Genomic DNA, 14,667 nt, shown 5'->3' on the forward strand with positions numbered 1-14,667 from the left:
AGACTGAAAAGCAAAATTTGCTAGCCAGTGTAACCCTTTGAACCACTCTTCAAACGAAGTGCCGACTAAACGAAATGGCGGCCAGCCATATGGCCATTGACGATTCGCTTAAAAGTGTTTGAAGCATGTAAAATCTAACGTGACAGCTTCAGAATGTTAGAGCAGATCACTTAAGATTTGAAATGTGAAACAGTATTTTGAAGTGAATTCCGCCTTTATAGTGGCCTGATCGCATTTTTTTTGGCCTGATCGCAATTGGTTAAGCTAGCCAGTATTTTATCTGATATAGTCCCTTTTTATTTTTGTGCAGGGTTTTACAATTAAAGTCATTTATCAAAGAAAAGCCTTATGTGAGCCTCGGGACTTCTGATTTCAGTCTTGCATTATATCTTGACCTGTCAAGATGTCTTGTTTTGAAATAAATGACGCTTGTGATTTTTAAGTGAAGACGCGAGATCAGCCTTGTGAACTTTTCTTTAGCAAGTACCAGTGCTAATCCTGGCTTAGGCGACCAGGTTTTAGTTGAAGATATAGCTTCCAATTCAAGGTCTGTCTCGTTTTTATTCCCTAGCCTAGAATGTCCCATCCTTGCAACGAATGCTACAGAAAATGTGGAACTGGGTCTTTCCAGTGTTCTAAGTGCAATGCTTGGTTGTACCCTGCTTGTGCTGGCATAACCAAAAGAAATCGCCTTAAAAACCCTAATTGGTTATGCGTTCAATGCCGAGCGTCGATGGTTGAAAATGACGTGATTAATACCATCGATAATCAACCAGAAGTGGTTCAAACAATCGAGGTTGTAAAATCCCCCGTTTTTTCGGATGAAGAAAATCCATCTGTCTCCAACGAAAATCAACTTGAAGTGATCGTTCGAAGTGGTATTACAAATTCCCCTATTATACCTCGTGCTTCGATTAATGTCAACAATAGTTCTGATGGATCGATTGATTCTGCAAAAATAACCACAACCCATCAATCCCAAATTACCCCCCAAATCTATTGTTCCACTAAAGGTGAATCGACAAGCATTGCAGAAACGGCCAGTGTCTTCGAGCCCCATACCTGTGAAGATTGCTTAAAAAAAGACGCGGAAATCGTCAATCTCAGGAAACGGATTACTAGTCTTGAATTTCTTTATGATAGTTTATCTGATCTTTACGAACGTCAGAAAAGTGATCTTTTCAAGGAAAATGAAATCAAAATGTTAAAAGTCGGTTTTCAGCTAGCAATTGTTGATGCTATATATGCATTAAAATCCCATACATCGCCCAAATATGCAATATCCAAATTCTTCAAGTTGCGTAAAAACTGTAAACCTTTTGAATCTGAACACGTCACTATATGTAATCAAACAAGTGCTAGTGAACTTCACTCGTCAGAATTTTTTCAAGGGATTAAAAGGGTTACGCAAACAAATCCTTCTGACCTTGTTTTAACTGAAGATAATTTAGTCTTGAAATCCAGTGGTAATGACACATCTTTAAAGATTGACAATGATGTCGAACTTACAAGCGGAAATTCTCACCCAATGCAATCATATATTCAAAAAATGAGTTCTGTGATCTTAAGTGTAAACAACCTAATGTGTGCTTTAGATTTTTAGACAGTAGATGTATGTCTAGTAATTGTAAATATCTACACATATGCAAGTTTCATGTTTTTAGCCGTTGTATAAATAATCTTTGCAAATACCCCCATGTTGATATCTGCAAACAATTTTCAAGTGGAAGATGCTTTGGCTGTGCATAACATCATATCAAAATAGTTGAAGATATAGCTTCCAATTCAAGGTCTGTCTCGTTTTTATTCCTTAGCATAGAATGTCCCATACTTGTAACGAATGCTATAGAAAATGTGGAACTGGGTCTTTCCAGTGCTCTAAGTGTAATGCCTGGTTGCTCTCTACTTGTGCTGGCACAACAAAAAGTATTCGCCTTAATAAGCCTAATTGGTTATGCGTACAATGCTGAGCGTCGATGGTTAAAAATGACGTGATTAATACCATCGATAATAAACCAGAAGTGATTCAAACAATCGAGGTTGTTAAATCCCCCGTTTTTTCGGATGAAGAAAATTCATCTGTCTCCAACGAAAATGAACTTGAAGTGATCGTTCGAAGTGGTATTACAAATTCCCCTATTATACCTCGTGCTTCGATTAATGTCAACAATAGTCCTGATGGATCGATTGATTCTGCAAAAATAACCACAACCCATCAATCCCAAATTACACCCCAAATCTATTGTTCCAGTAAAGGTGAATCGGCAAGCATTGCAGAAACGGCCAGTGTCTTCGAGCCCCATACCTGTGAAGATTGCCTAAAAAAAGACGCGGAAATCGTCAATCTCAGGAAACGGATTACTAATCTAGAATTTCTTTATGATGGTTTATCTGATCTTTACGAACGTCAGAAAAGTGATCTTTTCAAGGAAAATGAAATCAAAATGTTAAAAGTCGGTTTTCAGCTAGCAATTGTTGATGCTATATATGCATTAAAATCCCATACATCGCCCAAATATGCAATATCCAAATTCTTCAAGTTGCGTAAAAACTGTAAACCTTTTGAATCTGAAAACGTCACTATATGTAATCAAACAAGTGCTAGTGAACTTCACTCGTCAGAATTTTTTCAAGGGATTAAAAGGGTTACGCAAACTAATCCTTCTGACCTTGTTTTACCTGAAGATAATTTATTCTTGAAATCCAGTGGTAATGACACATCTTCAAAAACTGGCAATGATGTCGAACTTACAAGCGGAAATTCTAAACCAATGCAATCATATATTCACAAAATCAGTTCAGTGATCTTAAGTGTAATCAACCTAATGTGTGCTTTAGATTTTTAGACAGTAGGTGTATGTCTAGTAATTTTAAATATTTACACATATGCAAGTTTCATGTTTTTAGCCGTTGTATAAATAATCTGTGCAAATTCCCCCATGTTGATATCTGCAAACAATTTTCAAGTGGAAGATGCTTTGGCTGTGCAAAACCTAATGTCAAATCGCCCATTAAGAGTCGTAGTAGGTTCCACAAAACTGGGCTACCCAGAGGCCATCTAAATTCTGCTAATCCTACTAAATATTTTTTAGACCATCGCTCACACACAAGAAAGTCCACGAGCCATCAAGTCCTTACCAATCGAGTACCTATCCAAAGGATACCCCCGTCTCCATATCCACTACCCTAACCACTTCTTTCTTCTTCAAAGATAAACCCACCTACCCCTCCGGCTGCTTTCCAACATTTTCCTACCCTTCCATCTATCATTCCCCACCACCTTGCGTACCCACTCAACGGGGACTCTTCGTACCATTCCCCTGCAAAAATAGCCTCATCTCTCTTGATTCCTCCAGCTCACCCCAAACTCAACCGCTACTTAGTTACCGCTGTTTAGAGTCTCCGCTAGTACCTGCTCAATTAAATGCAATTGTATTTGAAAAAGATGGATTTGATCCCCCTATCCCTTGTTCTCACTATCCAAGTTTAGCCCCGTCAAGAATTCCACTAGAACTTCTGACCCCATCTGTGATATAAAAAAGGTAAAGTGTAAAAACGGTACCTTCACAAGTCGCTTTCGATTCCCCACACTTTTGTTGAGCAACGCTGAAAGCCTTAACTTTGAAAAACTTAATGAATTAGACACCCTTTCTAAAATATATAGATTAGATGTAATCGCTATTACTGAAGTTCAAGCTCAAAATTTGCACATGTTAAAGATTAACAATTTTTCTCAATTTATTAAACTCAGACCAGAAAACCACCCTCTGGGTAAGAAAGGGGTAGAACTCTGTTCTTTCTCTGTAATGACTTGTACCCAAGTGAAATCTTTATTCTGTGTCTTGCTGACTTAGATCAGAATATGTGGGTGTGTGTAAGACCTAAAGTCTTGCCGCGTCCTTTCAATTTAATTGTCCTGTGTTGTTTTTATTACTCCCCTAATCCGAGTTCCGGTGACAAAATAAATTTTATTGAAAAATTACATGCAAGTGCTGACTTTGTACTATCAAAATACCCAAATGCAAGAATTTTCCTGATTGGTGACGCAAACGATATAAGAATTGATTCTACATGTAATGCTTTTAATTTAAATAGGTCGTTAATGTCCCAACTACAAAAGGCAATACTACTCTTGATTTAATTTGCACTAATCTTTCGAAGTTTTACAAACCCGTATCCACTCTGCCCCCTCTAGGGGGTAGTTACCACTTTAGCCTTTTTCCTATCTCCGCTGGCTAAAGTTAAACAGTCGTTTTCTAAAACTGAAAACGCTTATAGACCTCTCACTGACTCAGGACTTTTAAATTTTAGCCCCTGGATTACTACTGAAAATTGGTCCACTGTCTATCAAACAAATGATGTAGACTGCGCTGGCTTTGTCCCTTCAAATTCCTCCAAAGCCCAAGCATTGGTACAGAAAAATTTAAGAAATATGCGGAAAAAGTCCTTCCGAACTTGATTTTCATCTCCCTGAACCCCCTAATAAGACTGCCAACTATTTTAACTTGTACCTTGCTTCCATCGTGCAAAGTCTCCCCCCTTTCACTGGCACAAGTCCAACTGTTATCCCAAATACTTCTTTTCCCTTTATTTCCCCCTCTGATGTTACAAATAAAATTATAAAGCTTAGAAAATCAAGTATTTGTCCCCTGGACATCCCAGTTGAAATAATTAAAGCCTTTTCAGACAAAATTGCTGACCCTTTATCAAATATTTTCAACCACATCACAAAATTTGGTTGCTGGAAACAAGGTATTATAACACCTGTCCCAATAAAATGCACCAGTCTGACTTTCGCCAACATTCGCCCCATTACACTCCCATCAGTTTTTTCCAAACTTTATGAAAGTTTCCTCTGTGACTGGCTTAGGGATATAATTTGTCCGCGTATTGAAATCCGGCAGTTTGGTAACTTAAGGAAAACTTCCACCACCCATTACCTTGTGCACTTAATGCATACCATCTTAAGTAACCATGATAAACCAAATGTTTGGCTGAACCTTGTCTTAGTTGATTTCCAGAAAACTTTTGACCTGGTGACCACACCATCCGAATTCGTTCACTACTGGTTAACTTTTAACTTGATCCTCTGTTAGTAAATATTGTTATATCGTTTCTTTCGAATAGATCTTAAGTTGTTAAATACAAATATATTTGCTCTAACCCCTTCCCTATATATTGTGGGATTCCTCAAGGAACCTTATTAGGACCACTTATTTCTAGTTATGATTAACTATATTGGTAGAGATTTTTCCCAAAGGTGGAAATACGTGGATGACTTGTCGATCCTTGAAGTATGTCACAGGAATACTAAAAGCGACCCCCTCGAAATCCTAACCCAAATTTCGGATGAAGCTAAGAACCTAAATATGAAAGTAAATTCCACCAAATCAAATATAATGACGATAAATTTTTTGAAATCCACTTCCACATTCCTTGACCCTATCCCACCCGAAATGCTTGTGAAGCATTTTAAACTCCATGTTGTCACAATTTCAAATAATCTTAAATGGGACATGCATGTTTCTAATATTTTTAAATAAGCAAACGGTTCATTATCTATATTAAAAATTTTAAACAATTTTAATTGCCCTAAGATGCAGTTCCTCCGTGTTTATTTATCATTTATCAGGCTGCTATTAGAAGATGCATGTCCCGTCTGGAATTCACATCTTTCAAGCAAGCTTAGTGACAAAATTGACTCGGTCCAAAAGCGTTCACTCAGGATCATCTACAAAGAGTGCAAAATTCCATACTCCTTCCTCCTTAAATCCGCAGGTATTACCACGTTAAAAGAAATGAGAGTACAAATTTGTTTGCGTTTTGCTAAATCCGCAATATCTAATCCTCGCACAGAGGACATCTTCCCTGACTTACCTGACCCAATTAGACCCCGTCTTCCCCGTTTAGCTTCCTTGGAATTCCAGCATATTTACCTATCCATACCGTTACTGAGAGCTTCCGGAAAAGTTTTATCCCCTTTATTTTGGCGTAACTAAATAATCCCTGAATTATGCTCTGTACCAAAATTAACTCCTCCGTCCCTTATTTTAGTTGTTGTGTATGTTCACAATAATCATGCGTCATTTTTCTCTTTATCTTTGTCACTTTTATTTTCCCTTTTGTTGATACTTATTTATATTAAATTTCTTTTCTGACGATTAGTTTGAATTTTTTTTTCTCTTTAATTCTATTCCTTTCTTTAATTGTAAATATTTCTTTTGACAACTAATTTGGCTTGATAATGTATTTGACCTTGAACACGATTTCGGCAATGTTTTTTTTCGTGACTGTGATTTTCTTTTATCCCTTACCCCTGCTTCTTCTATTTTTCTGTTTCTATTCTAGCCATTTGTTAAATTCTTATCGAACATTTTTATGCTTGATGGGTGTTTCTTTTTTCGTTGTATTATTTGTTTCTTCGTTTTGCTTTGTTTATTTCTTTTTGACATATGAAGCAAATTCGGCTCTATTAGAGCTTGTGATAGCCTTTGGAAAATAGATATTATCTTATCTCTCTTATCTTGTTTCTTATCCAAATGCGTCAGATAATTTATGTGTAAACTACTTATTTTCTACTTATATTTGAAACCGTTTCTACTTCCAATCTACTTATTTTTTGGGCTCATCTACTTCTTTCTGTACCATACCGAGTGGAAACACTGGTATAAAAGCAGAACAGCGCTAATAAGACTAAAAAAGAACACGTTTCTATTTTTCTTATTCATTTGTATTGAATCAGAGAAATTTCAAAATGGCATAGAATGGAAAATCATTTTCCTACTGGGAAATGTTCATTAATTTAGAACATTCAAACAGGCATTTTTATGTAAAATCAGAGTTATTATACTGCAATAGAGAGGTTTTGAAAAGAACCTGGTGTCATGTGGTATCAGCAATGGCTCAAGCTAATCATGGCAACATGAAATGTAAGCCCTAAGAATTTATTCCATCATCCTAGTCAACCTACATAAATCTATTTTAAAGATGTTCCATGCCTAGAACTAATATATATATGTACGTATACTTATAGTATGGTCCTGGCTGCTTGCTTTGATAAAGCTCCCTGAATTTGGCGTAAAATAGGAATTAAAATATAGCCTAGGCTATTAGCCTATTGATGGTGAAAAAACAAAGAAACAATAAACACATGGTCAATATATAATATGGACTATACATTTGGGAAAGGTTAGGTGAGAATTGAAGGTATAGATGCATGGTTGATCCTCTACATAACGAAACATGTTAAGATCATAAGAGTTCACAATATGCAGAATAATCCTAGTTAACATATTCTGAAGGGGAAGAACCTTTATCTTCAATTCTTTCCTTGTTTTTCTAGTTTTTCTAGGAAATTTATGAATTTCTTAGAACATATATACACGGCTGTATCCAGGATTTTCTTTCAGGAATTGGTTTTACTCAATGTAATTTTTATTTTGAGGGGGGGTGGTTATAACAAAAACAACTCAAAAAGCACGTAAAAAATTGTTTATATCCATTTTTGTTACGTTTTTGCAAGTCAGAAAAAGATTTCTTTTGTTGGGCGGGGGGGGGGGGAGAGTTCAAACCCCTCACCCCCCTGGGTGTGGGCTTGCGTATATATTGACAAAGTACATACCCCACCCCCTTAATGTGTAAACATATACCCAGAATTGCATCCTACATCTAAATACAACCTTCATTTGCATCACAGATAAAATTTAATCCCACCCTAAATGTATCCAAATCGGGTTAAATATATGCACGTCATTGGGGTGGGGGTAAAGTTGATTTGTGATGCAAATGAAGGATATATTTAAATTCAGGATGCAATTCTGGGAATATTTTCGCATATTAGGGGGGTTGGGGTCAAGGCTGTACCCAGGATTTTTTTTCGGAGGGGGTTTTACAAAAAAAAATCGGGGGGGGGGGGGTGTTGACACAAAAATACCTTCAAAAACGCATACACAATTTGTTTATATCAGTTTTTATTCCGTCAGGCAAACATTTGAGGGGGGGGGGGGTTCATACCCCCCCCCTTTGGGTACGGCCTAGGTTGGGATATATACTTTGTTAATATATAGGTTCTAAAAAATCATGAATTTATTAGGAAAACTGGAAAAACAAGGAAAGAAGTAAAGATAAAGATTCTCCCCTTGCAATATATGTTAACTGAGATTTTTCTGCATTTTCTGAAGTTTTCTTATGTAGAGGACCAACCCTGCATCTACACTGAATTTAATTAGCAACAATAGGAATTAAGCTATCATATTTCTAAAGAGCATAAAAAAAAGCATTAAGTTGTATGTTCATTGGTTAGATAGGCTATGTAGATTACTATATTTACCAATATATGTTAAAAACTGCAAATTTGGGCAATCACATCAGTAGCCTATAACAAATTTTGCGGTTATAATTGCATTCAAACCCTTCCTATAGGTTTAATTGGTATAATGAGCCAACTATTCATAAAAAATAAATATAAAACAAAGGCAAGCCCATATATCTTATCTATGTGGAAAAGGGAGTATAAAAGACAGTACCTGGCTGTCCAATTTCAACAACTATTTTATTCCATCTGTCACTTTTAAATTTTGCATTTTTATAACTATTATTGCTTGTATCATACAGACAAGGATGGTTTTGGACAAAAGCATTCGAGTCCATGTATGCTTCTACTGTTACATTAGCTCTTTGCTGGCTTTGATCAGTCATATTTATAATCTTCTCATTCCTCTTGAAGGTAAAATAGGTTTTCTTTCGAAAATCAGAAATCCTATCACCCTCATAGGGTCGAGTTGAAAAAATTTCAACTCAAAAATCCTATCGCCCTATGAGGAAAACCTCACAGGAATACTATCACCCTCAAACGATTTTGACAAAATCCTACGCGTCTGATTGAACCTTTGATAAAAAAAAAAGCTGAAAAGACAATTCAAAATTAGTAAAATTCTTTACACAACAAGTTGTAAAAAGAGCGTATGGTGGGAAGACGCGAAATTTATTTATTTAGCATAACAATTATGTAGGAGGATAAGTGTTCTGTATCCATCTATGAAAATTGTATTGGCATGAAAATATATTTTTTGTATAAAAAGGGAGGACAGATTGTAGAACCAGGGAGGAGAGATTGCAGAATGGCGGGCCAATTCACTAGGTAAAAGTTAACTCACTTGGGGGTTATAGAGGGCAGTGTTGGAAAAACACAATTAAATCTTTCTTCTCCTTTCCTTGAGAGTAGCCACAATGGCTCTCTGAAGAAGGGAGATATAAAGGGCTTTACACTCTTTGAGAAGTTGATTCACAGGCCGCTTTTTTGGACTGCCTCTATTATGTCTAACAATTCCTTAGATAAAATTTCCTGGAAGACTGCGTCATGTCAGCCTTGTAGGGTAACCCAAAGTTCCAAGATCATGCATCTATACCTTCAATTCTAACCTAACCTTTCCCAAATGTATAGTCCATATTATATATTTACCATGGGTTTATTGATTCTTTGTTTTGTCACCATCAATACAAGCTTTGTTTTTCACAAGATTGATGCTAGTAGAGGTATATAAGGCATTTAGGGGAAGAAGAATCATCTTTTAGGTTCTGTAAAGGGCATAAAACTGAATTTGCAGCAAAATTAACTATTATACTTGGAAAGAGCATAAAAAAGGCATTGAGTGATATGTTCACTTTATTTATAGGTCAGAAATATGAACTACCCCAAGTTTACCCATAATTTAGCTAGGATGAAAGTGAATAGTTCTTATTTATTTTTGTTATTATGCTGTTTCTTAGCTCAATGATTGTTTCTTGGACAAACTCCATTTTGATCCCTTAATGGGGTCGAAAAAGGTAAAACAGTCCATAGTAACAAAAAGTTTTAGAAAATGTTTCTAAAAAAATCTTGCTAGTGAGAAAGAACTGCCATTTGTAGCTGATATGTAAATGGTTATTATTTTTTCCTAGAAAATCACATTTTATAATTAACTCTAATGAAAATAACAATTACTGGTCTTGAATCAGCTACAAATGGCAACTATTTCTCACTAGCCAGTTGTTGTAGAAATACATTTTAAACTTTTGGTTACTATGAGCACTGTTTTAAGCACTTTTACCCCTTAAAGGGCTCAAAGTGTAATTCTCCTAGAACCAATTATTGAATCAAGAAAGAGCATAAAAAAGGCATCAAGTGATATATTCTCTTTTTTCCTTAATAAATTCTTCAAATTTATTACCTTAGATCATACTTGCTTGCAATATGGACAAATCCAGTGTGTATGCTAGTCAGTGATGATATGGCCACAGGACATCTGCTGTATCCCATTGTGTGAGCCATGGTTTAGTCACCCAGTCCTTGTTGAGATTTGTTTTGAAGCTGTTGATGGTTTTTGATGGTATGTTAGAGTTGGTACCTTGAGGCTCTGAAGTCAGCATGCATACTTTTTATCTTTGAGGGCCTTTATGGATTTTGTTGCCTGTCTTGGGATAGATTCAAGAACCATCTAGTGTTTTATTAATTGATGTGGTCACACATTCCGAATTCCAATCTTGGTCTCACCAAGCTCTTTTAAAGTTTACTAATTATCGCTCCAGATCTCTGGGTCATTGTTCTTGATAATAACAAAAGTTTGGTTAGCCCCTGCTACTACAGCTTGGGTGTCGCATTTAAATTTAAGATCTTAATCTACAGCAACCCCAAATCTCTATCTGAGGTACTCTCAGAAACGGGTCAACCAATATTTGACGACAATAAGCATTGCCATTGAAGTTTATTGCCATTGCCGTTTCCTCCAAAATGGAGAACCTTGCACTTTCCAGCATTAAACTTGGGCCTCCATAAATATGCCCATTTACAGAAACTGTCTAGATCTGACTGTATTGACGTCATTCCCTGCTGTGTGTCAACAGATCCAATAAGTTTCAAATCATCAGCATACAGCCTAAGTTTATTGCTAATGTTTCTTGGAGCATTGGTAATGAAAATATAGAATAGTGTAGGCCCACATTAGGAAAAACAGGAACATCAAATTTATCTTTAAGGAATTAGAAATGTAAATCTATTCATGTAAATTGTATTACCCCGGTTTCACATTAGCACTAAGTGGCCTACGCTAAGTGGCTTACGCTACGGAGCTTAAGTAAATTTGTTTCACATTTAAATTTTGCCTATCACACTTTCAGTTCCATAAACTCCGTAACGTAAGCTTTTTTGTATTATTTAACCTTCAAAAGAAGACGAAGAAAAAATTTGCATGATAGTCAATATTTAGATGTAAAGACATGGAAGGTACTGAGGAAACAAATGGAATCCGTCCTTTCTATTCTGACTCCAGCAGTGATGAAGACCTTGCTGTTTGAAGACCTGCTGATGAAGACCTTGATGAAGACATTGGCTGTTTTTCTGGAGGGGGAGCAGCAGAAACCTAAAAAGTAGAGTAAACTAAGCTGAAGCTGGGCAACCTAGTAGAAAATGAGTAATTAAGTTTAAGCTACTGTCCAATATCAGCCAATCACCCTTCGAAGATTTATTTCCTAAAAAATTGGGTAAATTTGTAGTTTATATGCTTGGCCAATATGCTTTTGGCCAAGGATTCATCACTGGAAGTTTCATTTTCATACCCTAACCCATTTCCAAGATAGCCAAAAGAAGCTCATCTATAGTTTTACCAAAAACAAATTTTCAGAAAGTTTTAAAAGGAGCCTGAAATTCCTAAGAAATAACATCACAGTGAAACTGACATCATTTTGAGGGGTGTCTTGTTTTTTTTTTATTTCTGCAAATTCGCTTCCATAATAATATCTCACTGCTAATACTAATGAAAAACATTATTACCATTCCTGAATCAAATCCAAATGGCAATTTTTTCTCACAAAAAAAGTTTTTTTTTAGATATGTATATTTTAAACTTTTTGTTACCATGGGATGTTTACCTCTGGAAGCATAATAAGATTATAAAAAAGACATGAACTGATGTGTTCACTTTCATCCTTGCTAAATTGTGTTGAAAACTACAAACTTACCAAATATAGGCTCACTTATGTTGTAAAAGAGTGGGGCTAACATTATTCTGGGAACTGAAAAATTACCTATACCACTAAGCATTAGTGGGTGAAGTTCTAGTCACATTACTTGTTTGTTGGTATAGTTATTGTAAAACAGTTTCTTGCTATCTCAGGAAGTAGCTGACCTAGGTGAATGTATAATTTAGGAATCAATCCACGATCTAAAAAATATCCTTGAAAGATATTATCAAGCTAATATATTTTCCCTTTGTTTATTTCCAAGGTTCAGAAGATTGCATAGATAAGAGACATTTGCCAAGAAATTTGACAGAAATAGTTAGTGTTAACTTCTTATTTTCAGTCTCTTTTTCGTTGGTCCTTGTTTTTGAAAACACAATTTCTATTGTTTAAGCACAATTTTGTGCCATATAAAGGTTATTTCTATTTTTAACAAATGGGTTTTCAGATTTTTAAAACCTTGTAAAGGAAAGGTATAAACTTTCCCTTACTCAAGCAGTATGCCTGTTTTCAAGGTTTTACTTTTATAAACAAAGATCTTCAAAGGTCAATATTTTTTGAGTTGAAGATATTGTACTTAAAAATACCTGTCTAGGTTCCTAAGAAATTTTCGAGGCTCTGGGTTAATTCCTGGGAGTTTAATTCCCCTTCTCCAGGTGCTTCAAAAGATGACAAAAGCTATTCAATTAAAATTTTATTCACAAATATAGTATACCCTATTCTGACCTTAACAGAATAACAAACAAAATTCTCACCTCAAAACTATTAGGAATATTTATTTAACAGATAGGATAAAGCCCTCGATGTTTAATCTTAGTGAAAAGTTTTTGATCAAAGTGTAATTTGTCTAAACATGGTCTATTCAGTAGGGCGATAAAAGCTAACATTATATGTGATGTTCCTAATTTATTTAATAGCAGACTATTAATAGTAGAAGTAGATTAATATTAAAAGTAGGCACCTTGTAGTTGTCTAGCTATTAGCTGAGACTCCACGAGTTGGTGAGAATTCCAAGGTAACTAACTTACGTGAGAATGTATTGTGAGGTGACCTTTCCCAGAGCTGCTAAATCTAATTTAAAATAAAGTCACCAAGAAAATATTCCAATTAAAAAAAAAAAAAAAAATTGCGTTTTAATATGTTTTTTTATATAAAAATATATAGCCTGTATATATCATTATATTTTATATTTTAATGAAATTGCATCTTCCAGGAAACTAAGGATGTGGGTACGTCCAATCTGAAAAGAAAATAAGAGAGCTAAAAAGGGGCATGTATCACTGCTCAAGGACTTACTAAAAACAGACAGTGAAGAAAAATTTTACAATTTTATAAGATTCACAAAAGCTGAGTTTTTGGAGCTTCTAAATCTAGTTGGACATTTAATCAAAAAACAAGATTCCAACTTTAGAAAAGCAATTACCCCAGAGCTAAAATTGGCCTTGACATTGCGCCATTTAGCAACTGGAGTGTCAATGACAACCTTACACTATGAATTCCGAGTTGGAATATCAACCGCTTTTGGAATCATCAAAGATACGTTATCTGCACTAATAGAAGTTCTGTACCTTTTATATTTACAAGAACCTCAATCAGAGAAGTTTCTTGAAATATCACATTCTTTTAAATGAAAAGGCTCTTTCCCTCATTGTATTGGAGCTTGAGATGGTAAGCATGTAAGGATTCAGTGTCCTAATAATTTGGGCTCAGAGTATTACAATTATAAACGTTATTTTAGTTTAATTTTGTTGGCTTTATGTGATGATAATTACAAGTTTAATTTTGTGGATGTTGGTGCTTATGGTAGTGAAAGTGATGGAGGAGTTTTTTCAAGGTCTGATTTTGGAAAAGGTCTGCAAAATGGGAATATTCAGATACCATCTTCACTACCTTTACCTGGGACACAAGACAATTTCCCTTATTTTTTTGTAGCAGATGAAGCTTTTCCCCTTAGTGAACATATAATGTGACCATTTCCAGGAAATAAATTGACTGAAGGTCAAAAAATATTCAATTACAGAATATCCTCTGCCCGAATACTGATTGAAAATACTTTTGGTATTCTTATTCAGCGTTTTAGAATTTTTAGAACAGAAATTATTAGTCAACCTGAAAAGGTTAAGCAAATTGTAATAGCTGCAGTGTGTCTTCATAATTTTATAGTTTCATCAAGAGGAATTCCCCAAGAGACCCAAGAATCCCATTGTCATAGAGATCCACACTTGTCAGGAGGACTTTCTGCAATGACAAGAGTTGGAAGCAACAACTCTTCAAGACATAACCAGGACCAGAGAAATAGACTCATGGAATATTTCTTGTCTGATGCTGGTTCAGTCCCATAGCAGCAAGAGAAAGCACTTCATGGCTCCTTCTAATCACTGATGGTTTATAGTGTTTGATTAAATATTAATTACATAGTGTTTGTCAGAAATTTGTTTGTTAATTTTTTTTAATTGAGTTTCTTTAACTGTATGTATCAAGTTAGAGCCAATGCTACTGATATTTTTTTTCTTTATGCTAGTTGAGGACACAACTATGAAAATAAAAGAAGCCTGTACAAACCAGTGTTGACCTTAGGGGACTTTGTCTTATGGCTAAGAGAGCCTTTTCTGGTTATTTTTTTAGTTTTGAAAAACAGGAATTAAAAATTACGGAATAGCAAAGCTGCCTTCA

At 35.3% G+C, this 14,667-nt stretch overlaps 1 pseudogene; it reads left to right on the plus strand.

Moving 5' to 3' along the window:
- Positions 1-13,217: 13,217 nt before the first annotated feature.
- On the plus strand, positions 13,218-14,171 carry LOC148946306 (uncharacterized; annotated as a pseudogene).
- The last annotated feature ends 496 nt before the right edge of the window (positions 14,172-14,667 follow it).

The sequence above is a fragment of the Artemia sp. Qi Xiang Cuo genome, chromosome 12 (genome assembly GCF_049724085.1).
Source record: "Artemia sp. Qi Xiang Cuo chromosome 12, ASM4972408v1, whole genome shotgun sequence".
Classification (NCBI taxonomy): domain Eukaryota; kingdom Metazoa; phylum Arthropoda; class Branchiopoda; order Anostraca; family Artemiidae; genus Artemia; species Artemia sp. Qi Xiang Cuo.